This window comes from Lissotriton vulgaris, chromosome 5 (genome assembly GCF_964263255.1).
Source record: "Lissotriton vulgaris chromosome 5, aLisVul1.2, whole genome shotgun sequence".
Classification (NCBI taxonomy): domain Eukaryota; kingdom Metazoa; phylum Chordata; class Amphibia; order Caudata; family Salamandridae; genus Lissotriton; species Lissotriton vulgaris.
The window spans coordinates 150,700,487-150,709,588 of record NC_141693.1 but is presented as its reverse complement, the minus strand read 5'-3'; the positions used below and the strand labels follow the sequence as shown (position 1 = coordinate 150,709,588).

General features: G+C 41.7%; 1 long non-coding RNA gene across 1 annotated transcript; it reads left to right on the top strand.

The window, feature by feature from the left end:
* The first annotated feature begins 5,939 nt into the window (after positions 1 to 5,939).
* Positions 5,940 to 6,651, top strand: LOC147710398 (uncharacterized). Its single transcript, XR_015295622.1, has 5 exons — positions 5,940 to 6,000; positions 6,088 to 6,111; positions 6,207 to 6,229; positions 6,335 to 6,380; positions 6,467 to 6,651. It is a non-coding gene; the product is annotated as an uncharacterized LOC147710398 (long non-coding RNA).
* The last annotated feature ends 2,451 nt before the right edge of the window (positions 6,652 to 9,102 follow it).

Genomic DNA, 9,102 nt, shown 5'->3' with positions numbered 1-9,102 from the left:
AAAACACTATATAAATCTAAATGTCTGTCAGTAGCTTCCTATGGGGCAGGGGTATGGGGATACCACAAAAGTGCCCAGATTCAAATATTAAAGAACACATTTTTAAAACGCCTCCTATTAATCCCCAGTAGAACTTCTACTTTATTCTGTCATTTCGAGGTGGGTTTAGATTATTTGATTGACAGAATTCATGTTACCCCGTTGCTTTAATGGGGAAAATTTGGACCTCAGAAGAGCTGTTATTTTCACAAGTTATTTTAAGAGACTGTATGAACCTTGACAATGCAATGGCGGTTTCATGGTTACACTATGTCAAGGAAACATTTTATAAGATAGGCCTTGTAAATTTTTATGACAACCCGGAGTCTATTCAATCTAATATGAAGACGGTAATCAAGAACGCATATCATACTGTTTTAGGTTTGTCTAGTCAGGCTAGTAATACAGTGGAATATGTATCTTTAAAACAAAAACAATTTTACTTGTCTTTTACTACTCAGGCTCATTCACGCTTTTTAATGACAAGATTTCGTTTAAATACACTGCATTTTCTTGTAGCTTTTCCAAAAAAGGGGGGATGGTGTGAGAGACTTTCCCCCTGTCCATGTAATAACACAGCCCATCAGAGCGCAATGCATCTTATGCTTTTTTGTTTACTGTATAAAGATCCAAGAGCGCGTTTTATTAAGCCCATTCTAGGGGACATGCGTCCCTGTAATTATCAAGAAGGTTTCGATTACCTGAGTTCATTATCAACCGTTACCATTTGAAGCTCTGTGCTCAGTTTTATCAGAATTGTTCGGAAACGTTATGAATCATGAACACATTTTATTGATTTTATGTAACTCAATATCAATTTTTGTGTAGTGTTTGCTAAAACTTTTTGTATTTTAAAATGAATGTACAAACTTTCTTGTAAACTTTTATGGTTCTTTTGAATCAAATAAAGTTATTTGAACTTGACATTTTCATTATTGAGGAGAAATACTTTTATTTCTGCAATCTTCTCTGACTTTGCAAATGGCTGCACTGCACAGTGCACAGCCAAAGTTAGAAAAGTATAAAAAGTTAGTCTAAGCATAGTATTACGGACTAGAAAAGTGTCCTTCCAGTACAAAACTTTGCTGAGCATAATGCACACATATTTGCAAAATAGTGCAGTGGGTTTGTATGTTGCACTCGGCAGCCTGATTGAGAGGCAGCTATGGGGAGGGAGTAGGACTATGCCATATCTCTATAGGTATGTGTTAGAAATGGGGTTTCTGGTTGGCCAGGGTATGCAGTAAGCATCTCAGCTAGGCAGAACCCACCACTCTAGTCAGTATAAGGGAGCTACACACCCAAGATTAACCCTGCTCACCCCATTAGTAACTTGGCAGAGCAGTCAGGCTTATACCATAGGCAATGTGTAAAGCGTTTGTGCAACTAACACACCAGTGGCACACTACACACACCACAAAAAGAGACTCCATAACAGGTTATATAAAAATGTCCCATATTGTATATAAAACAAATTAGACCACAACCACATAAATCACTTTGCCAACTATGAAATTGTCAAAACATTAAAGCTTATAGATCACTTTCCCTACTTGTCAATTGTCTTAACAATAGTGCAATACGTTAAATACTCATAAGTTACACATATCAGAAGAGAACATCATAAAAACAACATTATCACACATAATATACAGGTCCTCAAAAGGATACTTGTTATCCTATCATTGCCAGTTGTAAAACGACACAACTCATAACAAAAGGACATATGAGGTAGCATTTAGGTTCATATAAATCACTAGATATTATTGTGCACAAATCACCAAATCCATATCACCCTAATCACATAGGGTAAATTCATCCCCTACAGTCACTGAGAACCCATAGGGACAGCTCCCTTGCACTTCTACTGATATCTGGAAGATTACTGGTCCCCCACACGTAGGTTATTGGGGCACCTGTCCACCTACTATCGTGAGTTCAGCAGAGTGAGGAAAAGAGGCAGAGCGGGACCTCCATCCAGGGTTCTTGCCCGCTTGGCTATTTTTGTGGCAGGACGAACTCAAAATGCCCCCAACAGTGAGGCAGCTGCACACAAACACGTGGTGCAACTGAGAAAACAAATGCAGTAATATACTAGAAATGCTCCAAAGTTATATGTCAGATTGGGGGGCAGACACACTGTACCGCCATCAGTGGGGAGACCTTGCTGGGTCCCCCACAGGCAGAAGTCATTAGATGGGGCTGCCTGAACGATTATGGAGACATCTTGTGGTCTCGAGCAGCCTCTCCTGCGGCACGTAAGGCTCCAACATGTCAACCCAGCACAGCAGCAATTCGCCAGCTCCCCTTTCCTCTGGATGTGTCCCGCCATAGTTGACTTTGACTGAAGAGGCAGGGCTCTAAAGTGCAGTCATTCTACTTCTGGCCGCTTCTTTAGCTTTGGCGGCTGCTCCGCTGATGAGCGACTGCACTCGGCTTTAAGGAATCTCTCGAGCTCATGCCAAAGTGGGTGAGGGGGCTTAACCCAGAGACGGCACAAACTCTTAGTGCCCCCCGGAGCTTCGTTTTGCCTGCAAAGCACACAAACTTTCAGCAATAAAGCCCCAGGCAATTTCTTTGGTAAAGTAAAGAGCAAAATAGAACTTCCACTCAAGGAAGTGCACAGAAGCTCCTCAAGCAGTAAAGGTAGGGTAGGGTCTTTGCTTAAAAAAAAGGTGAAGAACAGTCCAGTCCTTCTCCTGCTCCAGGCAGGATCAGCCACTTCAAGCCTAGCCCACATACTTCAGGGGCTGCACTCCTCCTCTCCTCCCAGGCAAGCTCTTATTAACTATAGCAAGTATATTTTTGAAGTATTCTATCTTCTTGAGGCTTCCAACAGGAAGCAAGCACACACAAGCCCTTGGAGAGTCTTCCCAAGCAGGATACCACAGCAGGGCAAAAAGAGTCAGTCCTTTTCTTCCACCACAGACAGAAGCAGCAATTGCAGGCCAACTCACCCCTCACACAGAAAAGGTAGCACAGCTCTTCAGCTGTTCTTTTCGGCAGGGTCCTTTTGTTTCGTGAAGAAATCTAAAGTCCTGGGGACTGAGGTCCAGTGCTTATACCCCAATTTCTAACTGTTCTCTTTGTGACAGAGTCTCTTAGCTCAGTCCAAATGAGTTCTGTCTTCCCTGGTCTAGCATGACCGTGAAGAGTCACCCAGGCAAGGCAGGGCACTCCTCAACCCCCCTTGTGAATGTCTAGAGTGAATGCACATCCCCAGCTCCTGTCACTCCAAAACCAGATTGTGAATATACAACCAGTCAGAGGAACACAGAATGGTAAAGCAAGAAATGGCCACTTTCTAAAAATTGCATTTTCAAACACATAATTTAACAAGCATTTGCAGAGACTTACAGCTATTGATTTTGCCGACAGAAAACCGGATGCAGTGCTGCAAAATAATGCAAAATGAACAATTGATGGACAGAATGCAAAACAATGTTGTACATTCACCCCAGTACAGAGATCTGGGCCAAAATCCATCGTTATTTTTCTCACCATGCCATTCCAGTTTAGACTCAGCCATATGCAAATCAATCTTGACCCTGCATCCAATGAGAACAGTCCAGCCCGAGCTGCCAGGCCAGGTCCTCCCTGGACTGGAAAGCAAGCATCCTAGGCCCGGTTTCGGGCTTTCAGCCTTCATCAGCCAGGATAGCTTGACTAGAGTGGCATGGAGAGCACAGGACCCACGTCTGGGCATACCCGTTCCACTCGGGGTGGCAAATGCAAAAAGAACACTTGATGGACAGAATGCAGAACAATGTCATACATTCACCCCAGTACAGAGATCTCGGCCTAAATCCATCATTTTCTTTTGCTGTGGTGAGCAAAAGAATGATGGATTAAACCCAGATCCATGTGACTGGGGGTGAATGTTTCAATTGTCCAGCATTCCGTCCATAAATTGTTTCTTTAGCCTATTTGACACACAGCCTTTCAATAGTGAAAAAACAAAATGCACAGTATTTCACCATCAGGACATGTAAAACAAACCAGTACATGTCCTACCTTTAACATACACTGCACCCTGCCCATGGGGATACCTTAGGACCACCTGAACGGTGCCTTACATGTAAGAAAAGAAAAGGTTATGGTCTGCCAAATGGGTGCACTTGCCAGGTCAACATAGCAGCTACAAACTGTGTGGTCATACAACACTGTGGTAGGTCTAACACACATTTATAGGGCTACTCATGTGGCACAAGCAGTGCTGCAAGCCCCTTTAGTAGCATTTGATTTACAGTCCCTGGCACACACCATGCACTTTACTAGGACCTTACCAGTAAATAAAATATGGAACTCATGGATAAACAATCATATTTACAATTTACACAGAGAGCATAGGCACTTTAGCACTGATCAGAAGTGGTACAGGGCCCGAATCCTATGGACATCAAAAACAGGATCAGAAAAATAGGAGGCAAAATGCAAAAAGTTTGGGGATAACCCTGAAAAAAGTGCCAATGTCTGCTGCCTCCCTGTAACGCAACACAACGTTGCATTATGAGACATTTAAGTAAATATACCCCCTAAGAGTGTTCTTAAAGTGACTCCCCAATGCCTGTCTACACAGCTTCTTCTGGCAAAATACTGAGCTGCTGCAGACACTACGCTTGACTGCACTCTCTATCGCCCACAAGACTTCAACCTTGTTATGCCTTCCTTCTTTGCATTCATACAATCTCCTCCTCCTTTGATTTATTCCCTTTCTTCCAAATGCTTTTTTGTTACTTCCTTCCATGCCTTTTCTCTATATCCATTTGTGCTTTGTTAATCCATAAATTTGTTATTTTAAGTGCTTTGCTAACTTTCTTCTAAGTACTATGTACTTGCTATCACGCGTGATTCATTCCTGTAGGGATATCATGGCGCTGTGTTGTAATTGACCAGCCAATTCTGATCAATATGAAATATTTCTCATAGTTTTACCTGGCACTTACTTCCATTCATGCTCTCACCTTTATTATTAATTGTCTCTTTGTTTTTTTTTCCATTTCTCTTAATCATTTCCCTCATCACCAAGTCCACTTTCGACTTTCACTTAATCTGCTCCTTTTCAAAGCCTATATTCTTTATTATCACTCCTCCTTCTTCTGGTCTTTTTCCTTCTCTTTTAAAAAGTTACTTTTTTTGCTCCCAATCTTTCCCAGTCTCAGGTGTGTTTCTCAACGCATCTCCTGCTCTGTGTCTTCTTCTCTTTTCTTTTCCTGGCTTTGGTGCCCTCTCATTCAAGAGAAACTGAGGTGTAAGTGGCAAAGTGAATGCCACTCACCCTGTCATGTTCTCTTCTGCCATGTCTTTAATTTCCACCATTTATGTTCCATTCCTCATCAAATGAAAGTCTACCATCAGCATCTATCCATCGTATTTGCCTTAGTTCCACAACACGGGTGTGTCTTTATTGGTGGAGACTTGCAATTGACGGATATTTGAAGCAAATAAGTCTGACCTAGGAAGACAGTGTACATTAGTGTGTGAGGCTGATGTTTTCTCCCTATGACTTAAGGAGATTTAAAATGTGCACCCCTCTCTGCATTCCTTGAGTTAGCGTTATATGGCCTGTGTCAACTACGGAAGGCATAAAGAGCTGAAGATACAGCTAGCAGTTCTAACTAGAGAACTAGTCCGTATGTGTAAGAGGCTAGTGTCCGATCGAAAAGAATTAACCAATATCAAATTCTGTTCAGCGATGATTCCTTCACCGAACAGCACCTTAGGGCCAGGTCTTTTTAAAAACGTTAAGACTTTACTAAAGGAACTTGATCCATTCTAAGATGGCAACCGCACTGAAATTCATATAGAGTGCAACAGTCTTTACTAGTCCGTCGTCGGTTATTACAATTCCGCAACCCCGCGGAACACGCGAAGTTTTAATGGAGTTCACCCTGTCCAGGGGTGAAACGGCAATCACAGGGCTGCGGTTTTTCGTTACGGAGCGGACAAATGGCATAACAGGTACGGGCTATTCAAAAGATAGGCGGCACTTAGGGTTATCGGAAAGAATATTAAACATTAACGCAATGATATTCTTTCGTCTTTTAGGATAACAGATACAGTGAAGATAAGGTAGGGCACTTAGAATGACAATTCTAAGCCACGAAGTTCTTGATTTTTCCACGTGAAACCAGTGGAAGTCTGATAAACTTTGCTTATTGTTTCAGAGAGCACAGAGATAATCAACCAGGTATGTCCTTTATAGTTTTCAATAGTTCTACAGGCGTTAAATAACTAAGGTTTTGCATTTAGACGCAAACGGACGCTTATCATTTCTTTTTTATAATTCATGTAGTGAATTATTGACAGAGGCAAATACAACTACAGCAGTAGATAAACAGGTACGACATTTACATTATTCAGTAAACACCCCCATGCACATCCAAAGAAGTGACACTTACACAATGTATATGTTTTTTACTTTCAGAATGTCCCCTGATGAAGGCACCACAGAGGTGCCGAAATGCATTGGGCTCTCTTGCAAATATATGAGAAGTGTATGAATCTACACATGTTATGCCAAAAATAAGTGAAAATGCAATACTGTATTTTGTATAATTGAAAAATGTTTTGCTTATGCTTATGAACAGTAAAAATAACAAAATTAAGTAAATAAGATGCAACAACTGAAATAAAAGTTAATGCAAACACCCAGTACAGAGATTGTTAAAAGTTTATTAAAAGGTTAAGGTGCGGAGCACCACGTGAACAGTGTATGATTAGGTGGGCCAAAAACCCATCATAACCGCACCACAATCTTCGGCATCAGCCAAACCAAAAGGTTTAGTTTAAAAGGCGCCACAGCAGGCAGCATGGCCTGGGTGAAGGCGCAGCTGGACAGAGATAAACTTGCAGGACGCTAAATCTCACAACACTGACAAGAGCAGGCAACAAAACGAGAAACATGGAAATGGGTCTAAGAGTGGCAGCATTCAACGTGGAACCTCCAAAAACTGGCACCTGGGTACCCCACCTTCAAGAGGATTGGCCAACAGGGAAAAAATTAGTCCAGTGCTGCATGACTGTATATTCTGTTCAGCTTTACTTGAGGCAGCTGGATCGTGATGCTCCTCACCTAAATACCCTCCTTCCGCAACTACACTTCCAGTACCACCTTCAACAGCAAGCGAGGCTCCCCCCTTAAGGGTAGTTCCAGGAAACAGAATGCAGACTTCAGGCTTAGGGGTAGATGTATCAACATTCCCCTTTGCGATTTCTAAATAGCGATTTTTAAGGAATCGCTATTTAGAAATCGCAAAATGGGATGTATGTAAAAAATCACTATTTTTTAGCGATTTCTTAATCTTCCTTATTAGCGAATTCGCAATTTGTGAATTCGCAAATAAGGAATAATTTCCCATTCATTCCTATGGGCCAGGAGACCCATAGGAATGATTGTGAAATACATCTCAATTTCCGATTCGCAATTTGCTAATCACAAAATGAGAATAATTTCAAGGGTGCAGGGGTGTCTCAAGGACACCCTGCTGCACCCCTGAAATGTACATGTGTGTGCATATGGCGCACATACATGCCCTATGGGCTTGTGTGTGCGTCACATGCCACCTTCAAAAATGCCAAATTGTGCATTTTTAAAAGAATTCGCAAATTAACATCAACTACAAGTTGGTGGTAATTTGCGATTTCTTAACCAAAATTCGCAATTGAAAAATGCTACATACATACAGCCTAATTCATCAAGGCCAAATCGGCTCGCAAAGGGCCAGATTCTGAGAATCTGGCCCTTTGCGAGTGCGATTTTTGCATTTGGGATTCATCATCCCAAATGCAAAAATCGCTGATTGCGATCTCGCAATTTTGCGAGGACTTACATTTAAGGAATCTCTATTTGAGATTCCTTAAATGCAATTCATCATGCAAAATAATTTTGCGAATTCGCAATTTCTGGCCGCAATTTACCGCGAGCTCAAGCCTCACGGTAAATTGCGAAAACTCAGAAAAATGCATTTAAATGCATTTTTCTGAGTTGCATGTTACACACACACATGTCCTTTGGACATGTGTGTGTGCAACACCTGTGAAAATTTCCATTTTAGGGGTGCTACAGGGTGTCCTTTGGACACCCCTAGCACCCTTTAAATCGCAATCTTATTTGCGATTAGCAATTTGCTAATCGCAAATAAGGAATACTCCCCATTCATTCCTATGGGCCTTTTGGCCCATAGGAATGAATGGCGAGTTATTCCTTATTTACGATTAGGAATTTGCTAATCGCAAATAAGGAATATGTAGGAATCGCATTTTATTTTGCGATTCCTACATGAATCCCGTTTTGCGAGTCCTTAATAGCGATTCGCTATGAATCACTATTAGGGCCTCGTAAAACGGGATGATGATGAATCAGGCTGTAACAGCCTGATTCATCAAGCTGAATTGCGCTCGCAAAGGGCCAGATTCTCAGAATCTGGCCCTTTGCGAGTGCGATTTTTGCATTTGGGATTCATCATCCCAAATGCAAAAATCGCTGATTGCGATCTCGCAATTTTCCGAGGACTTCCATTTAAGGAATCTCTATTTGAGATTCCTTAAATGCAATTCATCATGCAAAATAATTTTGCGAATTCGCAATTTCTGGCCGCAATTTACCGCGAGCTCAAACCTCACGGTAAATTGCGAAAACTCAGAAAAATGCGCTATGAATCGCTATTAGGGCCTCGTAAAACGGGATGATGATGAATCAGGCTGTAACAGCCTGATTCATCAAGCTGAATTGCGCTCGCAAAGGGCCAGATTCTCAGAATCTGGCCCTTTGCGAGTGCGATTTTTGCATTTGGGATTCATCATCCCAAATACAAAAATCGGTAATAGCGATTTCGCTATTTTGCGAGGAATTACATTTAAGGAATCTCTATTTGAGATTCCTTAAATGCAATTCATCATCCATTTAAAATTTGCGAATTCGCAATTTCGGCCCGCTATTTACCGCGAGGTCAAACCTCGTGGTAAATAGCGAAAACTCCGAAAAATGCTTTTAAAAGCATTTTTCTGAGTTGCATCTTGCACACACACATGTCCTTTGGACACCCCTGGCACCCTTTAAAT